Source organism: Zonotrichia albicollis, chromosome 5 (genome assembly GCF_047830755.1).
Source record: "Zonotrichia albicollis isolate bZonAlb1 chromosome 5, bZonAlb1.hap1, whole genome shotgun sequence".
Classification (NCBI taxonomy): Eukaryota; Metazoa; Chordata; class Aves; order Passeriformes; family Passerellidae; genus Zonotrichia; species Zonotrichia albicollis.
Window position 1 is genome coordinate 35,954,602 of NC_133823.1, and position 21,914 is coordinate 35,976,515.

The window sequence follows — 21,914 nt, forward strand, 5'->3', positions numbered from 1 at the left end:
ACCCGGCGCTGCCGCCGGCCGCAGAGCAGCCCGGCCGCGCTGTGCGCCGCGCTGGGACCGGCGCTGTCTGCGCGGCGTGAGGGAGGGGAGGGAAGGCCGGGGAGGGGGGAGGGATAGGGGAAGTGAAAGGGAAGGGGGGTGTGTGGAAGGGGAGGAGGGGAAGGAGGGGGGAGAAATCAAATAAATAAATAACCTCCGCACCAATAAGAGAGGCAGCGGCTGCCGAGAAGGCTGGGATCGGATGGGAGAGGTCCTTCTTGGGCTCTATTTGTTTGTTTGTGACTGGAGCTGCAAAGTTCAGAGCCAAACGTGTTGCTTGCCGGTGGCGGCGGCCGCCCCGCTTCACCTGCTCCGCTGACGGGTGCCTGCCCGGGGCGGCCCCACTGCTCTGCGGGCCTTCTGCCCGGCATCCTGCTTGCTACTGGGGCCGACGGACGGCAGAGGAGCGCGGGGCTCCGTCCCTCGCCTGCCCGCCTTCCCCTCCGCGCCTGCCGGAGAGCAACGGACAGGTGAGTGCTTCTTTGCCGCACTTCTGCCCAGCCCGGCGCGGAGGGTGCCTCCGCTCCGTAGTCACCTGTCACTGCAGGAGCTGCTCATTTATCAAACTTTGCCTCCTGTCGGTTCCCGCACCCCCTGTCTTGCCTTTCGCGGGAGGGCGAGCGCTCGGGGTTAATTGGTTTTGCGCAGAGGGAAGCCGCGGGGGGCGGGAAAGGGGGGTCCCACTCTGCAGAGCCCGGCTCAGCCTTGTCGGCGGAGCGGGTTTGTCCGAGCCGCTCGGCTCTGCTGCCGGGGCCGCTGTCCCCGCGCGACTTGGCGGCGCGGTGCCCGGCGAAGCGAAGTTGGTTTTTGCCCTGCAGGGAGCCCGCGGGGCCCGTGCAACAGGCACCGTCCTGCGGAGGGAGGGCGGAGGGCGCCGCTCCCGCCGGCGTGGGGCTCCTGGCGGCCGCGAGCAGACGTGTGCCCTTTTAGGTAATCCCGCTTTGTTTCCAACACCTCCAGGGGTTTGCCTTGCGGGGAGCCTGTGCCGTGAGGCTGCTTGTGAGCGCCTGCAGCAGCCCCCGGAGGCACGCCTCCTCTGAGGAAGGAGAGAAAGTTGCCGATGCTCTAGGGGACGGGTGCGGTGTTTCCACCCGGCTGCGCGGAAGATGCGCGCAGGGGCGCCGGGCGGCTTTGCCCGCCCCGCGGTGGCGGCGCGGCGGGGAAGGCAGCGAGCGAGGGAGCGGGTGGGTGCTGCGGGGCGCGGGTGCCCGGCAGGTGGAGCCGTGGGGAGCGGCGGCGGCGATGGTTTATCTGGGCTGAGGCAGGGAGGCGAGCGGAGCCCGGAGGCGCGGTGAGAGGCGGCCCAGTGGCCCCGGACCCGCTGCGCAGCGGCCGGAGCGCGTCCTTCAGGGGGATGCGGGGAGCGCCGGCCGTGCGCGCCTGCTGCGGGCGCTGCAGGTGGACGCGGTGCCCTGCGGTGTTAGCGTTACCCCTGGTCACACGCGTATTTTTTTCTATCTGCGTTCTGTTTGTCACTGAGAATTGGAGAAGATCAAATTCGAGGGATATTCTGTCTCAATTACCAGAGAATGTATAAAAGTGTAATTGCTAAAATTATTCAATAGTGGCTAACAATTAAAAGATTATCCCAGTACTCTGCAGCTAGCAAGGAACAGACTGTACTAATTGGATAGTTAATAGCATTTAAACGGGCCGGTTTTCTTAAAATAGGAAGCTCCACTCTTCTAAGGAGCCGAGTAAAGTGTTAGAATGTTAAATAATTGTATTACAGTGATGGTAACTCTTCTGCAAGAGCTTAGGGTGTTAGCTTGGCCAGCAGCCCTCGGACAGCCTTTGCCCAATGCTAGAGCATTGGTTAAGAGTAGGCTGGATTTTCATCGCTTTTCCTTTAATAGCTAAATATAGCTAAATGGTGTAGAAACATGCGTGAAACAAACCAAAGGGCTGGCAATATTTTACATATTGTCCAGTGAAATCTGCTTCCATCTTCAACTGACATCATTTGGCTGAATTGATAATTGAACTTGAATTTTACGCTACTAACCACTTAATACTTGAATTCTATGTCTCTTTGTGCCACTTACACTGATCAGAAAAAATTGCTGTTTAATATTGTGGAGACTGGGTATGGGATGGTGTAACAACACTTTTCTTGTAATCCATTTATAACTAAACAGTAAAGTGTCTGTTTTTGATTTTTTAATAATAATATTCCAGGTTAAACACTTTACTTCAGTAATAAAGTGACAAGTAAATCAACTTAGTGCAGCTAAACTGTATTTTCAGAACTCTTGGTTCTTCATGTTTCTCGTGTTTCTTGCACAACTTGAAAATGTTCTGTGAGAAACTCATACAATGACTGCATAAACTTGTTGCATTTTGTTGTGAAAGTTTTCTTAATGTAATAAAGTTGACATAACAAGAGGCAACACAATGTAATCTTACATTTGCGGTATTTTTTTTTCCAGAGACAAAATGTTTTCCATTACCTTAATCAAAGACATATACTTAAGGAAAGTGCCAGAAATTGAATTTAATAAGAGATTAACTTCACAAATTAAATAGGATATTCTATATTAAGAGGTGCTGTAGAGAATAGCACATAATTAAAATTGTCAAGTATGTCTGGACTTTTGTATGCCTATGCTTTATTCAGTCAATCATGACTTTTTATTACCAATATAGATTTGTGCCTCTTTTGAGGTGTAAAAATGCATAAAGAAGCTCCTGAAATGCTGGCCTAAATACTGAAAGGGCTTGGAGTGTGTGTCTCCCAAGTCAGTGAAAAAGGTGAGCTTCACAGAAGTTACATTCATAATTGTGAAACTAATTTATTTTCTTCTTGTCTTGGGTGCTGTAGCTGTCACTTGGAAATGTTTTTCTGTTGTATCCCAGCCTTGCTCTTTTCACTATTATAGATACATTTCTCAAAGACTTCCTTTATTCTTGCACACCAAAGTATTCAAACATTTTTTATGAGTATTGCTGCTGACTTCTGAACCTCAATTCCAGTCTATGCTGTCCAAATGAGTGTTTCTGAAAAATCAGAACAATAGAACTTCTGGATTTTTCCTCAGTTCCTGTAAAAATGTTAGTTTAAATGAAGATGGTGTTTAATGTTAAAATTGGATTTCCTTCAGAACAAAAGTATGACTTTGCACACAGCTGATAAATAGATAGCTGAATGTTTTATCAGAGATTTACAAAAATTGATGTCTTGACATCTGGATTTGTTATGTGTCTTTAATAAAACAAAATGCGTGAAAAAATGCTGTAGAGGGGTTTTTTTGAGGGGGAAACCCCCACAACTCTGAGACAAAAGGGATATTAAAAAGTATTCTCCATGAAATTCCGGATAGTATAGTGCTGGGTGGGGGGGAGGTTATTTGTTTATTTTCCGCAGATTGTATTAAAATGATAACAACATATGTTTTACAAGAAAATTAACTCTGCTTTTAAAATCCTTCTAGTGAAACAAAGACATGTTTCTTCTGGATACCATGTAGGTACTTTCCCCTGATCTTTTCCTTCGAATTTATGCAAGAAGGTTCCCTAGCATTATTAAGCATATTCTTTTGTATTGCTTCCAATTTGTAGCACTTGAAATCTTTCTTTCACCCTACCATTTTTTATACTAATGTTAAACTTACTGTCCTTGCTACAATGAAAGTTCCATTCTGCTCTTCTGACACTGCCTAAAAAACGCATACCAGAGTTTTGTGGACAGTTTCTAGAAATGTTGTATTTACTAAACTGAAAATTCCAGATGGATAAACCTGAAAATTTTAATCCTGGAAAATTCAGTTTTAACACTGGGGGAAAGGGAGAGAAGTCCGTAAATCCTGTCTAATTACCATACATTGCTTGTTAAATGAGGAATGTCGGCTCCTGGGCATGCCTCTGTCATAACAGTAAAATACCCTGTGGTTGACTTGGAAGCTACAGCTGCAACTCATACCAGGTAAAACACATATTTAAGAAACAAGCAAAATGTTTGTTGATGCATAAAGGTGAAGGGTCTGTGAAATTCAGTATCTGAGAAATTTCTAGTGTAGTTTAATAATAATAATAATAACCTGTGGTGGATACTGGAATAAGAGTTCTGGAAGCCATACTTATGGGGATTTTTAAAATATGTTTGCTTTACATATGCTGAGATTTTTTTTCTGTTATTTTACTTCATTAAAGGCAACAATTGAAGTTATGAACTAAAACATTCTATAGGGTTAGGCGAGTCACAGTTTGCAAATTATCAGAATGACTAAAGCATTAAATTATGCTTGTATTTGTGCAATAAAGATAATTTCATACAAAACTTAACATGCAGCTCTGTTAAGTCATGAATATGTTCTCACTTTTGAAATTGTAGTCTTTTATTCAGGTCTGTAAAGAAACCAAGCCTTACATGTGGACCCATTAATTCTGGACTATGATTTTAGGAATTTAATGATGGATAGCCAAGAACTAGGTTTTTTGAAGACTAGCATTTTATCAAATGCTAGTCTTCAAAACAGAGGCAACTGTTCTTCATTTAACACACACATGCACTGTTACATATCTGAAAATGCTTATGTAAGCTTTCTGTGTGGAAAACAGTGCTATTTAATTATCTTAGCAAGAGACACTATCTGCTTTAAAAATTTCTTTAGAGATTTCTTTTATCTAGCGCCTTCTACCCCAAGTAACTTGGACTCCATCTAATAAAAAAATACGACAGATTTTGCAAAGATTGTTTTAAAACACGTGAAGTGTTTTTTATTTTAGCATGTAGAAAGATCAGCATGGAATATTTGCAAATACTTTTCCTCTAGAAACTCAAATATAGTCAAAGATAATTTAGTTTTGTTGATTCAGATTTTAACTGTGAAGTATTGCATGAAAGAAGCTTGCTTGAGAGCTCTGGTGACATCTAGAACTCTTGAGAATGTCTCTTCTAATAGCTGCTAAATGTTCCAGTGTTAATTAGGCAGTAATGTAAATTGATTCAAATGTTACAACAGCGTAATGTTCTCCTGTTGATTAGAAGTTCTATGCCTAAGCAAACATACTTTCAGCAAACAGGAATATTTTAACTTTGCCTGTTCAACAGGAAGCATTTCTGCAGAAGTCCTAAATAGTGCCCTATAAGATGCCCAGAGATATCTGGTCATAATATTTCTGTTTTAGCAATCTGATAAGAGCAGCATCTCTTTCTCTTCATGGAATGAATGCAAGGACAGTTGTGTGGAGTCACACACTTGGTGGCTCTCTGCTACAGTCCTAGTCCATACCAATACCTAAGGCCAGCTGAAGCTTTTACTTCCTCCAAGGGTCAGAGAAAGCAAGAGCAGTGAGCTGCATTCCAGAGTATGGCAGTGTGGCTGACAGTGCAGATCTGCAGAGGGCAGATGGGCAGCCATCTCAGTGTGTGTCATCTGGACCTCTGTGGAATAGCTGGAGTAGGAGCATTTTGAACACAGGGGGAAGTTGCTCTTCCCTCCAGATGGACACCTCCGCATTGACAGTTCTGTGTGTGTAGGAGTCATCCTATCTCTAAAGCGGTGTTAAAAATCAAATTGATTTCATCTCTGAAGAAATATATGGTGGGACATCATTCTGGCTGAGGCACTGCTCCCACACCTGCTCTACCTTTGTATTGTAAGCCTGTTCTCCTTGGGACAGGGAAACACTGAGATGTAGCCTTAATGATGTTCAAAAGAACTTCAGCTGTTTCCAAGGGCAGGGAGCAGGGCGCAGTCAGGAGAAGACAGCCAGCCAGAAAGGATTGAGGTTGTATTTATCCACTTTTGGAGCAAGTTGGGTGAGGAAGAAAGGATGAAGTATGTGGTAATTGACAGTGGATATTGCCCATGGGTCACAGCAGGAGTGAAGCTTGTTGAAGTTTAGACTGAAGCACCACCAACTCAGCTCTGAAAGACATAATTCCACTTTATGGTAGACTGACCATTATCTATATGATTTCAGATGAAATAATTTGAACTGCTAGCAAAATTATCAGAAATTGCACTGATTTATGAGTGAGAAAACCCATTGAAAACTTGTTCTTGCAGATGCTACATGCATGTTTAATCTGATGATGAGGCCTGCTTCTATTTTTATGATTACAACTTTATATAACAGGAGATATGAAGCATAATCTTAGTGAAAGCAAAGTCTGTTCCATGCTTTTCTTTTTGGAAAAAATACTGTTTTCATTTTGGTGGATGTCTGCAGTAAGTCCCACCTCAGCAACCGTATAAAATACTGTTTCAGTTACATGCTAACCCCTGTAAATCATTGGGGTATAGCTTGTTCTTGGACAGCAGAGATTACTAACCCTAATTTTAGACTGAAATAAAGGTCTGTATTCAAGGAACATACAAGTCCTATCACCACAATTTTTAAGTATTTCTAACTATTTCCTACAGTGAAAGGGATAAAATAGATGGATGAGAATTGAAATGGACTAGCTGATGGTCTAAGGGGAAATCAAGCTTTGAAGTTAAGAGGCGGTAGTCAGTAGAGATTCATACTATTTTTTTGAATTTCAGCAAATCTGCTCATTTAGGGTGCAGGCACAGGATAGCCTGTGAATTAGCTACCATGGGTAAGAAGGTACTGTCCATTCACTTAAAAGATACTGCTAATTTAATTGGATTTTTAGCTACCTTTCAGACTAAACTGCAAATGTATTCCTATTCCATTTCAGTAGGAAGTAAAATATGTTCATTTGCAGTTGCAAAACTAATTAATTTTACTTCACTTTGCGAGAGATTTACTGTGGCTTATGTGGCCCTGGGAAAAAGAATTGTAGATTGTTGTAAAGTGTTCAAGAATGAAGATTTTACTTTATGTTTTCCTTAAAGACTGACTAGTTAGGCTTGACTTCAGCAATAGCTAGGATTAGCTGCACTGAGGCTAGAATAAGGGTCAGGTGTTACCACCCTTCCTTAGCCTCACTGTTGAATACTTGTAACTTAGTATTTTCTCAGATATGCTTTCTGATTTGCCATGCAAAAACGTGGGGAAGAAACTAGAGAAAGAGAATGAGAAGAGATGGCATGAGACTGATTGGCAAACTAGCACCAGCTGTTAAAGCAATCAAGGGAGAAGACAAATAGTTATTCTTTATTAGGAAGTGAAGGAGTGAGGATTGGATTTAATCTAAAGAAGAAAAGGAGGGGGGGTAAGAAGAGAGCAGAGAGGGCTTTAAAATACCACCTTGGCAGTTTTTGGGGCAAAGAGGTTAGTCACCAAGGGAAGGGAGTGAGTGGAAAGTTTGGATTTCTTTTTTAAAATTATTTTCATTAAAAAATCCTCTTAGTTTGTTGAGTTTTTTTTTTTTTTGGTTTTTTTTTTTTTTTTTTTTTTTTTTTTTTGAGCAAGACGTAAGTTTGGTATGAAGATTGTCTCTTGAAGACCTTGTGATAACCTCCTAGAGGAGAAGCAGTGAATGTCCTAAACACTATGAAGCTTCTTTAGGTTTCAGCTAGGTGAGGGAGAGCTACTCTTTATATGTACAATTTGCCTTATGCTGCTGTGTAAGTTTTGTGTTCTTGGAGAAGAGCTTTTAGTAATTTCTGCAATTTTCTGCCCTTGTTTCTTTTTTAAAGTCTTTCATCTATTGTCTTTTTCTCTGTCTGCTTTCTTTACCCTGGGACTGAAGAACATGAGCATCAGAAGATAAAACTGACCTAAACTGAAAACTCCCTGAACCAGTAGAATTGACTGGTGCTGTGATCACACTCAATTTCACACTGCTGCTAGTGTCATGTAGAGTAATATTGTGAATGATTCTGTCAATTTTTGGTTCAGCTACTAGTTGTCATAATAGTTGAGGTACAGAGAGACTATCTATCTTTAGGCAGTGAATGAGAAATTTATTAGTGAAAGAAAAACTTATTTAATTTTCCAAAGCTTTTTTTCCTCATTATAAAACTTTCACATGGAATGTTTTCTTTTCCTGACTGAATATCTGCATCTGATTTTCAAAAACTGTACATGGCATTTGAAACCTTGATTCTATATGTATTTTTCTTGATGGAAAAGTTAAGTTCTTCAAATGATTTGACTCTCTATTTCTGTTCTCTAACAGCCTTTGCAGTTGAATTAGAGGACTAAACACACAGTCAACTGATCTAAAATTAGTAATTCTGAGGTACAAAAAGCCCAAAAAAATCCAAAAACCCCCTGAAACATTTTCAACCAAATTGAATTACCTCAGTGTCTTCAGTTAGTTTTGCTGGTGCAGAGTAGGGGTGAAGATGGAATCTGCTTTAGCTACAATTGTCATTAGAAGAAAGACTTGTGGCGCTCCTGCCTCATGCTTGGTATTATTCATATTCTTTAATCAGAAGGTTTTGTGATAGCTTCATAATTGTTTTTATTTGATCTGCTGTCTTCTTCCATAAAACCTAGAGACCTAGTCTGAGAGCAGGACAGGATTCTTGTTCTATATGGCATGTGCATTTAATGAGTACAGAGTCTGCTATATCCTTCTGTTGGACGTAAGATTCCCCTGTCTTGGCAAAATATACGCATTTATGTAAGTAGAAATCTAAAAAAACATGTAACAATATTTTTTGCTTTTTGGAACCTTAGAAAATGTAGTTAACATTTAAGCTTTCTCACTTTTATCTTGGGTTTGGGTTTTGGTTTTTTTTCACTCACCCATGCACCATTCTACCACCTGTTTTGTATGTGGAATTTTATGGCTTTCAGATCATGTACTGAGGATCCTATTTGCTATTTGTGTATAAATAGCTTGGTATAGAATAAGCAGTGTGCAGCTAGCTATTGTAATTTTTTGCTACAGAAATTTTCTATTGCCTCTTTCTTTACTAGAATGACTTTTCTCCAGCCGGCCAACAGCCTCTTGGTCTTCTGTTTTGGTTGCACCTTTTTCTCTGGTGTGACTGTATTCCTGCTATTATTGTAGCTATCTGCATTGATAACTTGTAATTGAATTCACTGTGGTTGGCTCTGAGTGCTGTATCCTGATCTTTGTGAACTGAGTGGCTGTCTTTTTTTCTGTGCCTTTGTCTGACTGTGTCATTGCCCTTAACCTCCCCATAGAAATACTCCTAAGTTAGTATTTCGGGAGCCAAATCTGAGTCTCGGGCAATCTTTTTTGTGAATAACCTGTAAATCTGGAAAAGGATTTATTGAGAAACCTGTGTGGCAGCTCTTCTTTCTTAAGTTTCTCACAGAAGGAATAAATCATGAGGAAAAGATGAGGAAACTAGATGATGTTTTTCAGATTAAAATACTGTCTATTGACCAAAATTGTTTCTTCATTATTATACAAATTATGGTCTGTTAAAGAGGATGGGATACTCACCAGTTACACTTGCTCAGAATAACACCTATAAGCCTATTCCTCTTTATTTTTTTTTTCCTGAAAGCCAGTTTGAAGCCAGTAAAGAGTGTTAGCCACATGAAACACTTGTCAGCTTACCTAGGAAAGATGCACACTGGGTGCATAGGTATAAGACTATATTTCATCACTGTCGTGGTAATTCATCTCAATCTTTCTTTTGGGAGGCCACTTCTAGGTTTAATGTCAATTTGCATTTCAGTGAATACCTTGTTTCTCTTTCTTCACTGCAGTGAAAATATCCTTGTTTATTATATGACAGCGTTTTTGAAATGCCTATCATGTTTGTAAAATATCTACAGTGACAAAGCATACACAGTAAAATGTAAGCTACAGAAAATAATATTGCATACTGGACGTCCAGTAGTTTCAAAGGAGAAACAAACGAAGCTGACAACAAAAAAAAAAAGCAAACCTTCCTGAAGTTATTCTGCATTTTCCTAACATTCCTTCTGTGCTCTGAGATGGTGAATAAATGTCTTTACATGTTTAAAGCTTGCCAAGTGTGGATGCTGAGGAGCCTCACAATAGAAGTTTAAATGTCAGTAGGAATGTTTTTTGTTGGAAAGCCCTCAATAATCACAGCAGAAATACTGCTAAATGGGGGGAAAAAAATATGTGTCATAAGCAAGGTGTTTCTGGAGTTAGACATTCAAGCCACTATCGTGAACTTTTACAGAACAAAACAAAAGCTTTCAACTTTGTGCCATCCTCTGTGAAGAGATAACACCAAACCTGACTAAACTCTGCATTTACTGTCTTCTAAGGGGTTGTACTATGTAATGTGTGGAATTAATATATTGTATTATACTTCCAATTCCTCAAAGTCAATAATCAGTCTTTTACATTATAATCATTTTTTTGCAGGGAAGTACAAGGATAGTGCAATGCTGCAAAGTAAAAATTACATGGACTTTTTTGTGATTTTTCTACTGCAGGACCTCTCTGGTCCTCACAACTAGCAAAAGCTGTCAAATATACTGCATATTGTAGATATTACAGTGGTAGGTTCTCTTTATTTAATATTTAACTATTGTTACTGCTGTTAAAGGGGCTAAACACAAGTAGGTTTTAATGAGAAATTAATTTTAATTGATTACATTTTTTTTATTTACAGGATTTGAGGACTGACTGTGTATGACATGTATTTTGGCTACGATTGATGATGAAAAACTGTTGGAAATCTAATTTTCTTTATGTTTTACATAGTTTTCAAATACCTTACTCTTTCTCAGAAGTTTCCTTCATTAACCCATGAATAGTTAAAATATTAGTTAGAATAAATGCCACTTTTACTCAGGGTATGTAATCCTTCACTTCTAATAGTATCTCATTATTAAACCAAATCATTCCAGTACATAAAAAAGCCTCTTTAAAAAGAAAAAAAGTTATTTATATGCACGTATTTGCTTAGCACATTGAACCTGAAATCCACTGTGAAAATGCTGAATGCAGAACTACACCAGACTGGAAGCTAAAGTTTTAGTTTTCTGCTGGACCGGTAATTTTTTTTCATTATTTTAATCTTGTGAAAGTTTTTGTTCGATTTTTTTTTTTTTCCCCACACAATCCCTGAAGTTTTTAGAATATTAATAAATAAAAGACATAAAGTTGTTCTTTAAGTGGATTTTTTTTGTAAGTGGATTTAAATTTTCAAACCTTTGTTAATGTTTCAAGGTAACAAGTTTTAGATTCAGTCATCAGACTCTGTTATTGTCCTATCTATCCTCCATATTGTAATTTCTTGTAATACAGTTGGTAAAAATTTCAAATAATTTATAATTAATTTAAATGGTGAGGAGTATATCTTTTAATTTTTTAAAATTGTTTATTTTTTATTTAAAGTTATCAAAATTTATTATGTTAATTTCTCATTACTTCAGTGAACTTTGCATCTTCATTAACATTAAGTCTTCGGGGCTAACGTGCATGTGTAGCTGGTGAGAAAAATACTGCCAGTGGATTTCAGATTGAAGTAATTTTATTTCCAGTGCACTCATTTGGGGGGCAAGGAGAGAGTGGAGGGAATTAACTTTTGAACAGAATGTGAAAATCTGTGTGAAGAATTTTATCCTTACTTAACTTTCTATTTTTTGATGATTTGATATAGAGTAGGCCAGTGGAAGCCTCATTCTCTTTTACTGTGCATTAAAAGAGCAAAATGTAACCTTTGTCACTAGCTCTGGAGAGCTCTCATACAAAGTAATTTTCTGCTAAATTGAAAGCTTCTCATAGTCAATAATCACTTTATGTAATAGACATATATCTTACCTTGTAGCTAAATTATCATATAAAGGTGCTTTATTGTAAGGAATTTTCTTAGGTTGGCCAGTTATTTGGTTGAAATCCAGCAATGTGGTGAATCAATTTCTTGATATATATGTAGACAGGTGATGACTGGCTCTATAGTCCTCTCAGTCTGTCATTGATATTTTCTCTATGGCTTAATGGTAAACTTGTTACTACACAGGGTTGGGAAGCCAATTGAATCTGCTTTACAATCTGAATAGCTTTTTCTCTTGTTTATCAGGTACCCTTTATTGCTTTATTTTAATGTCATTTTTAATGCTGATTTACAAGATATTTTACTTCCTGACTGTGCTTGCTCTCCTCATTCAATAATGTGCTGAAGCCAGTGTCCAAATGACGTTAAAGATGCTCTTTAATAAATGTATATTTGTCACTGACTTCTTTTGTTGTGTACGGTTAGGATTTTTCTGGGTATACCAAGTATGGTCAGGCATGCATTTTAATTCAGGGAAATTAAGCAGTCCAATCTAGTCTGCCAGGTTAGACCACTTCAGCTCTCTGTGCTTCATGGAGAAATTGTTTTTTGAGGTCTGGTCAGAAGACTTGCTGCTCCTTGAGTGGCTGTGGCAAGGTGGTGAAGAGGAAATGTCAGGTGTACAGTGTTTAGTCTGAATGTCATATCTCTTTAGGTTTGGGAGACTGACTCAGGGCTGTACATTTCAAGTGTCTTTTCATTCAACAGCCTGAAATCTCCAGTAAAGGCCCACAAGAGGTGATCATTCTCCTTAAAAGGACAGTAATAGTGATTGCAGGCACTTCTTAGTGCTTAGGGTTGTGCAGACAGAGGAAACACTGATGCCTCAGTCTGCCATATTTAATTATTAAGTCCTGTATCCTACAGAAACAGCAGGTTGGTGTTTTTACAGCACAACAAGTAATTTTGAGAGAGAAATAACCATGAAATAATCACTCTAAAATGCAGTGAATATGAGAGGACGTCTTGGATGCACCACTGGATTGCTTCTGCGCGTTTTTTTTTCATTATATAGCTAACAGGTGATTTCTGTGAGCAGGAGCTAGAATGTAGGTTTCAACTCAGTAAACTTTCAAAGCTGTTGATTGCTGAGGTTGTAGACACACAGGCATTCAATGTCAGAGCTGGATATAAAAGCTCTAGCATTTAGGCATTGTTAGTAAATGTCAACTATTGTACTTGAAGAATGATAGCTTCAGAAATAAGTGTAGTGAAGTGTATAAGCCACCTTTCTATTATCACAATATTCTAACATGCGTTACAAAAACAGAACGTATTTTTCTATTTAATGTGTCAGGGAGACTCACGGTTATAATTTGACTGGCAGAGAACTTTGTCAGAAACTTGAAAGGAGCTCTAGGGTTCAAACAACTCTATCTTACTAGGAAAAACATTGTGGGAAGGTTTCTCTGTTGTTCTATTGCCAAATGATAATGTTTAGCAATCTGCTTGTAAAAGAAAGAAAATTAAGACTGTTGGGAACCTGTATAGTAGCAGTCCTACCAAAGACCTCTAAGTAACCACTTCAATTGCTTTAAAAAAAGATACTGAAAAGGTGTAGATCTAAACTCTGTGGTGCTAATGTGTGTCCCTCATACTCACACAGCAAGTAATAAATGCCTTCTGTATTTTAAAAATGTATATGTGGGGGTAAAAATATTTCTCCAGTCAGTTCTCAGTCATGGCACATAAAGTGAAGTATCTTGCGCAATTTAATATGATCATTTGCTCTGTTACATTTCTGTGTGCTTTAGCTTCAAATAAAAAACAAGATTTTTACATAATTACCAGACCAAGAAAGAGGTTCAGTTTATAAGCCATAACAAAAATGCTAAGTACTGTTTGTTCCTCTTTATAACAATAAGGGGCTGAACTGTGGTTTTTAAGATGAATGAGCATAGTCTGTAAAATTCATCTGTCTTAATACAGGTGAATGTGTGTGAAGTAAAATTATGACTTTCTTTTTGTAGGGGAGGAGGTATTAAAGGCGGTTTCTGAGGCATTAATATGCTATAAACAGAATTATAACTATACATAAGCACAGTGGTAAAGAATTTTAAAGAATCAAATTTGGAAGTTTAGAAAAGGGTTTGCTCTTTGTGATTTAGATAAAGCACTTTTTCTACACAAAAATTACTCTTTGCAAAAGGGTTTTGTCAAGGAAAAAACGCCTTGAAATGCAGAAGGTCTTAGAATGTTACCACTAGAAGTGTGCCAGCCAGTTTACTAGAAGGTAGTATAAGTGTTTGAGAATTGACCAGTAAGAACTGAAGAGATAGCATAATGATTATTCCCTATAATCAATATATAGATCTATCCTGGATAACAATGAGACTGGTTACTACCCAGGGCTGCCTACTGCACTTTGTCTGAAGGGTGGATTTTTCAGGAGACTTTCAAAAGTGCTCCCAAGGTCTCTTTCACAGGCTAGCTGAGAGATTCAATAAGCAGAAAATGTAAGTGAAATTCTTACGTTATGGGAGGAAAACATTGAGTTTGTAGTAAAGAAGAGTTCAAGTATCAGACCTGCAGTGGTGGGAAATCTTGATATACATATTGCTTCTTACTTTGGAATAGCCAGAGTGTGTGTGAATAAAAACAGAGCTGTTAGATTGCTAGGTTTATCTTTGATATAAATTTACATAGTATGGCAGTATTTGTAGCAAATAATACCAAGGGCATGAGGAACTAGAGTAAGCAAGTTTGTTGTTTCATTTGCATATAGCTACTGTTTTACAATAGTTGCTTGACATCTGTTGTTCAAATGCCTACATATGTTAATGTATTAATACACAATAATACTATGTGTTGATAATGACAGGAGTTATGTCATTGACATTTTGCACTTGAAATACATAAAGATGGCTTATTGGAAATCGTGATCTCAAACATGAGTAGATTTCTTTTCTGAAATATTATTGTATGTTAGGTTTGAATTCTGGCAGGCTACTGAAGTGTCAAACTGGTATTTTTTTCATTTTGTCTGAATATCCTAATAGCAGTTTTAATGGATCTCTAAATTATTAGCAGAATCTACAAATTTTGTTTGTGCATATAGTTCTAACTGTTTGAATGAAAGCCACTCAAACTACCTCTGAAAATTGGTGTATTGCAAAAACTTGTCCCATCTAGCACCTTGTCTGTAATCATTTAGGGATGCTCCTCAGTACAGAAGTCAACAGCTCAGCAGAGCACAAGGAATTTAAAGGCTGGGGGCAAAAGAAGGACTGCAGTTTTACTTGCTAATTTTTTTGGGTTCTGTGTGCATCAGGGATGAGCTTGTGTGAATACTGAAGAAGTTCAAAACAAGATAAACTTGTACTAGAAGTGTACCCTAGCCTGCTAATACAGCTGAACCAGAGGAGCATGCTGTCCTGAAGGAGCTGGTCATGTTGAAAAGTCATGAAAACTGAAAAAGATAAGAAAAACCTTGCTGCCTACCAGTGTCTCCACTAGCTCTCAAAGTTGTTTATTTTTTTGGTGGGGAAAGTTTTCTAGAAATTCAGTACTTCTGACTGTATAGTCAGTGGGCACTGGGTGATCCTTGCATAAAGCCAACTTGAATGTTTCCTATGAAAAACTACCACTGTTGTAGTGGTGAGAAGTCAGTTTGCTGCTCATGCCTCCTACAGTTTATCATCGTAAATCTGTCAAGCAGAGTGGAGCGATCTAATTCTTTTTCCTGATACCGTGTGGCTTTGCTGGCCAAGTTCAGGAGGAAGATAGTATAACTCCTTTCTGTCAGAAACATCCAGAGTATGCACACTTAATCCATTGCTGTGAGAAACTGGAGAAACTCTTTCCTCAGAGATTGTCATCAGTATGGACTACAGTAATGTCCCTCAGTTCCTCCTTTTCGAGGCCTTCAGGAATGTAGATGTCAGATTTTTAACAGAGCTGTGTATTAGGGTCATTAGAGGAAAGCTTGAAAAAGATAGCTTGCTCATCCACTCTCTATTCTCTTAGCAATTAAAAAGGAAAAAACATCCTATTCTTAAAACACTGAGATAATTGCTTAGCTTTGGTGGGATCCAAATTAATAGTAATGTCTCAGCTAGTTATTAAAAGGTCGCAGCTCTAAAACTTCTGCTGTTTAGTGGCACTGTTACAACTTGTAGAGGAAGTTGGTTTATAGGAAGAGTTGCTTATTTTGAGTAAGATAGAAAACCAAAAATGTTAATTATATATGAAAATTAATTTTTAAAAACAAGTAACCCTGCTACCCCAGAGAAGAATTTGAAACTGTCCTTCTGAAGAGGAAAGTTTTAAATTTTTCAAGGAAATATCATACAAAAAGAGAAAAGAATTTGACACAATTAAGTGTGGACATGCACTCATTTATTTGGAAATGAAAATTAATTGAAAATTTGTTTAAACAATACTGTTTAGAATGCAAAACAAGAGCACACCTTGGCAAATGTATGTAACCTACCTCAATAATTTTGTTGATTTTAATTGGCATTCTGAAAGCATTACCTGCTTGGTTATATTTTTCTTTTAAAGGTAGAAATTAGAAAAAATGAAGTGTTCTTTCTTTTGAAGGTGGTTGTTACTGCTTTTATTTTTTAAGTGAACAGGAGGAATTCTATAAATATACCAGGAGCAAGCTACACTGGTAGGCAGATTTTAAGGGCTACTTGATTGAAACACTATGTGCTCTGGAGGATAAGAGTTATAGATAGATGTTATTTATCTGAAGTCTTGAAATGAAAAATATAGAGAAACTTCTGCATAGTTCTGTAGTTAAATATAAGTATTTGTACAAATGTAAGGAAAAATATTTGCAACAATGCTGAAAAGAATAATCAGTGATTATAGTGTAGGTGCAAAGTTTGTGGTGATTGGGAGTGGAGCTGTGGCTGAGCCTCATCCCCATGGGTGCAGCTGTGAGCAGCAGGTGAGCAGCACTGACAGCAATGAGCCATGGAGTGCCCAGGGCACTGACCAACCACCACAGGGAGCAGAGGACACACAGGTGCAGTGCATCAGCATGAGGGGATAAAAGGCTGGGCTGAAGAACAAGAAGGGCACACACTTGCAGCCTTCTGATATGGTGGTGTGGTGTTACTGTGTATGGGCAGATGGCTGAAGCTTTCTGTTGAGCTATGCTGTTGCTCTGTATGGGGGAATGCTTAAAGCCTTCTGAAATTGTGTGGTGATACTCTGTGTGTTGTGGCCATCTCAACTGCAGCATGTACTGTGACATATGCTGTGACAATATAGTGATGCTTGAGAACTGCTAGCTTGATTCTTCCAGATAGCTGTCTCTGCAATTACTGCTTTACCAATCAGCCACACAGAAGTCTTGCTAGGGCTGGTGCCTGCAATTTGTCCCATTGAATATAGTGGTGGCTTCTGACATCATAGATAAAAGCAGAACATGAATAATTACAGAATAATCAGACATTTTTACAAAAGCTGTTTGATTATTACCTTACTTGTATATGAGGACGTTCTCTGAGAGCTCTAAAACTCCTAGTTCATTTAAGCTGCTCAGATGTCTGGTAGCCTGTGCTGAAAAAATCAGTTGAAACTTCAGCATTTGCTAACAGTGCTTATGTTTTACTAACTCAGAAATTGCCAAGGACATGTCTGTACTGACCTGGTGTATCAGTTTAGTCATTAGTAGCGTCTAAGATCTTTTTCGTTATTCCTGCTGCTAATGTTATGTGCCAGGATTTCAGGAGAAATGAACAGGAGTATGGGAAACATTCTAGCCCCACGAAAGACCTAACTTCTTTAAAGCTGGACTGATTTGTGATTGTTTCTCTCGTATCTCTTATTTTCTTACAAAGAATTATCAAAACATAGAGATAGGAATTCTCATACCATTACATAATGGACTTAATATGGAGCAAAGCTGAACTGTTTTGATCTATTCATAATAAAGTTACAGCAGACTTGTGTAATTGTAGGATGTTTGAGTGTGGTAAACTAAGTGGCAGTTCCAGTGAATAATGTGTCAGTATCTTCCATCTTAGTTATTTCCCTTCATCTTCTCCAGTTCCTCCTCTCCTTCATTCCTCTTTCTTCACCAGGTTTGGCTTGCTCAAACAAATGACAGTAAAGTTAGAAAAATCAGAGGGAATAGTAGTGTCTGTTCATTAGAAAGTGTCAATCCAGACATACAGGATTATTTTTCATGCATTCAGGCAGAAAGATCAATCAGCAGTTGCCAGTTTCTGATGCCATAGTGTTGTTTTCCCCTTCAGATTCTATTCTGCTAAAGCCACAAATGTATATTGTGTTATTATTTTCTTTGTAGGAAAAAATGAAGTGTCTGGAATGCCATTAAAAGTTTCATGGGAACTTGGTAAAATATGTGTTTTTTTCAGAGAAGAGTATGTTTGCCTAGTTTTTATTTTTTTTAATAAGTTAACTGAGTAGGAAGAAGACTTACTGGTTTATCCATTAAAGAAGAGATGACACTTATGACAAATGATGGATATTTTTGTAAAGTAAAAGGGTTTAGGAAGCATATTGAAGTTTTTGGATTTTTTTTTTTTTTCAGTATACCTTGCAGGAATGAAACTTGTCTCCTTGAAAGAGAAAGACAGGTGACAAATTTGATCAGTCTTTTGTAGCTCTTTGTTCTGTTGAAAAGAATGGGAGATGCCTAATGTTTTCAGATTTTGATCCAAAGAGGAATGTTTGAGTTGTGAATTGGCATGGCTCTTGCAAGTATTCATCCTAGACCTGCCTGATACAAAGTCAGGATTCAACTCTTATGAAAGGTCAGTCTATGTAAAGAGAGAAAAGTGAAGAATGCAAAAATGTGCAATAGGAGAAGCAACTGGAAAAGCTAAATGTAAATGTCGTAAAGCTACTTTAGAAAGCAAAAGACTTAATTGATTGAGAGTAAGGACTGTGTTAAAGCCTGCATTGCTGCCTGCAGGTAAAGCCAGGCTTGCTGGGCAGATGGAATGCTAATCATCATGTACCAGTAACAGTCCCACTTTCTCACTATGCACTCCTGATTTATTCACCTTTCTTGCACCTCATCTTCCCACCCACCTCCATCTAAATTCAGGTAATAGGAAGGAAAAGTGGAACTTAATTATGATTATAGATTCTGATCACAACAGTATTTATTCAAAAAGACTTACCAAGTATCCTTTTTCATCCACTCAAAATGTCAGCAAGTGATGAACAAATACATTTTTATTCTGTCTGGTTTACAGTCTTGCAAATCTTTTGACATTGAGGCTTTTAACAAAACAGAAGAAAAATTCCTCATATTCATCTTTCTAACAGCAAAGATGGAATTCTTTTTACACTTAAATAATTTTAAACTCGTAAATATGTCTCTGTCTTTTTAGTAAATGGCTACAGGATTAGAGATGGTTAAAATGTGCATTTTCAAGGGGAATGATGATCGTAAATTAAATTTTGGCAGCAATGAAACCCTTTCACATTGTCTGTATACAATGTGGTTGGTACAGTATTTAGTCCTGCTTGGAAGAGTTTTTGTAGCACTCAAGTCTGAATTACTTGTGGGCAGCTTTGTTTTTAAACAAAGTTTTTCTTGGATGCATTGCCCTTAATTTTGATAGATTTCTAAGTGTTTGAGGTTTTTTGGTTGAGGTATTAATTATACACGAAGGAACTTTGCATAATATTCATTCTAATCTAAATAAGTACAAGCTAACATTGCTAATAAATACAATCTTGTCTCTGTAGAGCATTTTAAAAACATGTGCTGTATAGTCTTGGAAGTTTTGTTCTTCTGCCTTTGGGAGCAAGTTGGGAAGTTCAGCCAGCAGAGCATCCTTTCTCAGAGGACACAGCAGGCCTTGATAATGTTCTGTGAGCTGCAATTCTGTGGTGGCATCAGACTGCACACTGGCAGCACTCTCTTGGGTACCAGTGCCGAGGTTGCAAAGCCTTCACAGGGAAGTGGCTGATATCTTTAGAAGGTGTGTTTGATTTCGAAGGACATTTTATTTTTCTTTAAAGATGAAAGGGATTTTGACTTTTCTAATGTGTAGTTATGACTGTATTATAATAGTGAATGGAATTAGTACTCTGAGAGATTTATTGTTTGAACTTACTTAAGTTCATCATGATTGCAATGCAATTTGCAGTATAACACAGTATAACTGTAATAACATAGTATTTTTTTTTGTTATTAGAATAGGTTACCTCTCTTCTATTAATATGAATTGAGACCAAAGTCAGAAAATTTTGAATAAAAATATTCTATCATTTTTGGGATTTTTTTTAATGTGCTTAAGCTATCCTATAGGCAGGCTTTATTAAGAATTGAAAGACAAGTGCAAATTTCAGTTAATGTTTCAGTATTATCTTAATTATTCTCTAAATGTTAGGGATTTTGTAGGTGGGAAACACAAGGAAATATTAAGTTGCACATCATTTGTTGTAACACACATCAGATGATAAGTATGTAAGATATTTTATGAATATATTGATATTCTATTTGCAACTTAAGAAATTCCAGTGCCTGACACGTGACTGGAGATGTATAAACTATGTTATGAAATCTGAGTGTCTTAGAAACCAGTGCACTTGATTGTTTTTTTTTACCATAGCTGAAACAAAGAAAAATATAAATGAATTTTGCATAAATTTTACAAGAAATTTTTTTGATCCTTAATGTCATAGATCATGTTAGCTCATAACAATAGCATCTCCTGTTTACAAAATGCTTGGTTTTAGGGGGAAAACACTCCAACCCTTATATTTACCTCACCATTTTTTCTTAAATTATATTCTTCTTGATTAGGCGCATCATTTTTCATCATGCTTCTTTTGTAGTGTGACAGCAGGGCTAGTGATTCTGTATTAGTGGCATCAGGCTTTAAACCAGGTCTTCAGTAGTTGGGTTTTATTTTCATTCAGCAGAGTTTTATTTGTTGTTTTAGAAAACCTTTCTCTTTCACAAGATAATACCTACATAATATCATATTATTTTTTCTTAAAAATATTTCTTTTCATTTCTTTATTCTCTAAAGTGAAAACACTTCAAAACAGAATTGCTGTTGTTGTTGGGTGGGATTGGTTTTGTTTGGTTTAGGGTAGTTTTGTGTGTTTTGGTTTGGTTTTTGAGGTTTTTTTGGGGGAGCATTGAAGAAAATGAAGAGAAACAGTGTTCTGGCTTTGCAAGCTTGGTGAAAAAATAATGTTTATAATATTTACTGTTGATGTTTTATGGCAATTACTCAAAAAAAAAGCAAAGTATAAGAGGAAAGAAGATGAAGAGAATAAACGATACATTTATTGAATAAGAATTCAATAGAAGAAATCTGGATGTGTCTAGTAAATACTGGTTGCTGTGTAAACAGCTAGGATTTAATACATTAAAATCTGAGGGTGCAAAAGCTATTTTCTGATGTTTAAAACATTTTTCTACTCTTTTAGAACCAGATAGTCACTGAGTGTTTCTTTTTCTTTTTGCTACCCTGGAAATGAAGAAATTCTCATCACAGCTATATTAAGCTTCCCTGTTTCTTTCTATGTGAAAGTCCTAAATAGAGATTATAGGGATACCAGTCTGCTCTCTAAGTAGAAATATTTCATCTCGTGTTCAGCTGGAGATATTTCTAGAATGAGAGAAGTCCCAAGATCTCTTCACTCTAGGTTTCATGTCATACCTCTGCTTGTCCTAAAAGCTGATTTTTTTTGGCACATAGCTAAACAGGTATGTATAATATTTCCTCAATGAGAAGAAAGCAGCAGTCTCAATTTAAAGATCACAACATGGGAAAAAATAATATGTTTAAGGCATTTAAATTGACCGAAATATATCAGTGACCAACTAATTTTTAGTTACTTATTCTAAAATAAATTTACATATTTTTTTTGTTCTTGTCACTTTACTGCTATAAGAATAAAAGTTCCTACTTGTGACTCTGATCTTTAAGTTGATTGATGGTAGCTTCTTTAAATGATATGCAGTACAACCCTTGAAATTGTCTTTTCAATTAAAATGCCATTCTTCCCCTTGTAATTGTGAAGAAAACAGTAAAACCAGTTTGAAGTTTTGACTGGGCTTTTTTTCAGATGTGTGTGGTTACACTGCCAGAGTTAAGTAGAATTTCTTTAGAGCTAATAGCAGCCAGGTCCCTAGTCCTGGAAGCTGTAACTGTGTGTGTGTGTATCCACACTAGTCAGGATTATCTCCACTTTCTATTCCAATCAAGTGTCCCTCTGTTTTGTTTTAGAATTCTAGGTAATGAATTAAAAGTAAGAGTTTCAGTAGTAGAGGAATTGTGAAAAGTAAAAGTACTCACTGGCATTGCTGAGCTATGGTGTTTA

The 21,914-nt window shown here is 37.8% G+C and overlaps 1 protein-coding gene across 30 annotated transcripts in view; it reads left to right on the plus strand.

The window, feature by feature from the left end:
- Positions 1 to 370: 370 nt before the first annotated feature.
- TENM3 (teneurin transmembrane protein 3) overlaps positions 371 to 21,914 on the plus strand; it is a 1,287,129-nt gene continuing 1,265,585 nt past the window's right edge. For all 30 annotated transcript variants that reach the window (XM_074541312.1, XM_074541314.1, XM_074541319.1 and 27 more), the window contains exon 1: positions 371 to 509. The gene's annotated coding sequence lies outside the window, so the exon portion shown is untranslated. The remainder of the gene's footprint in view (positions 510 to 21,914) is intronic.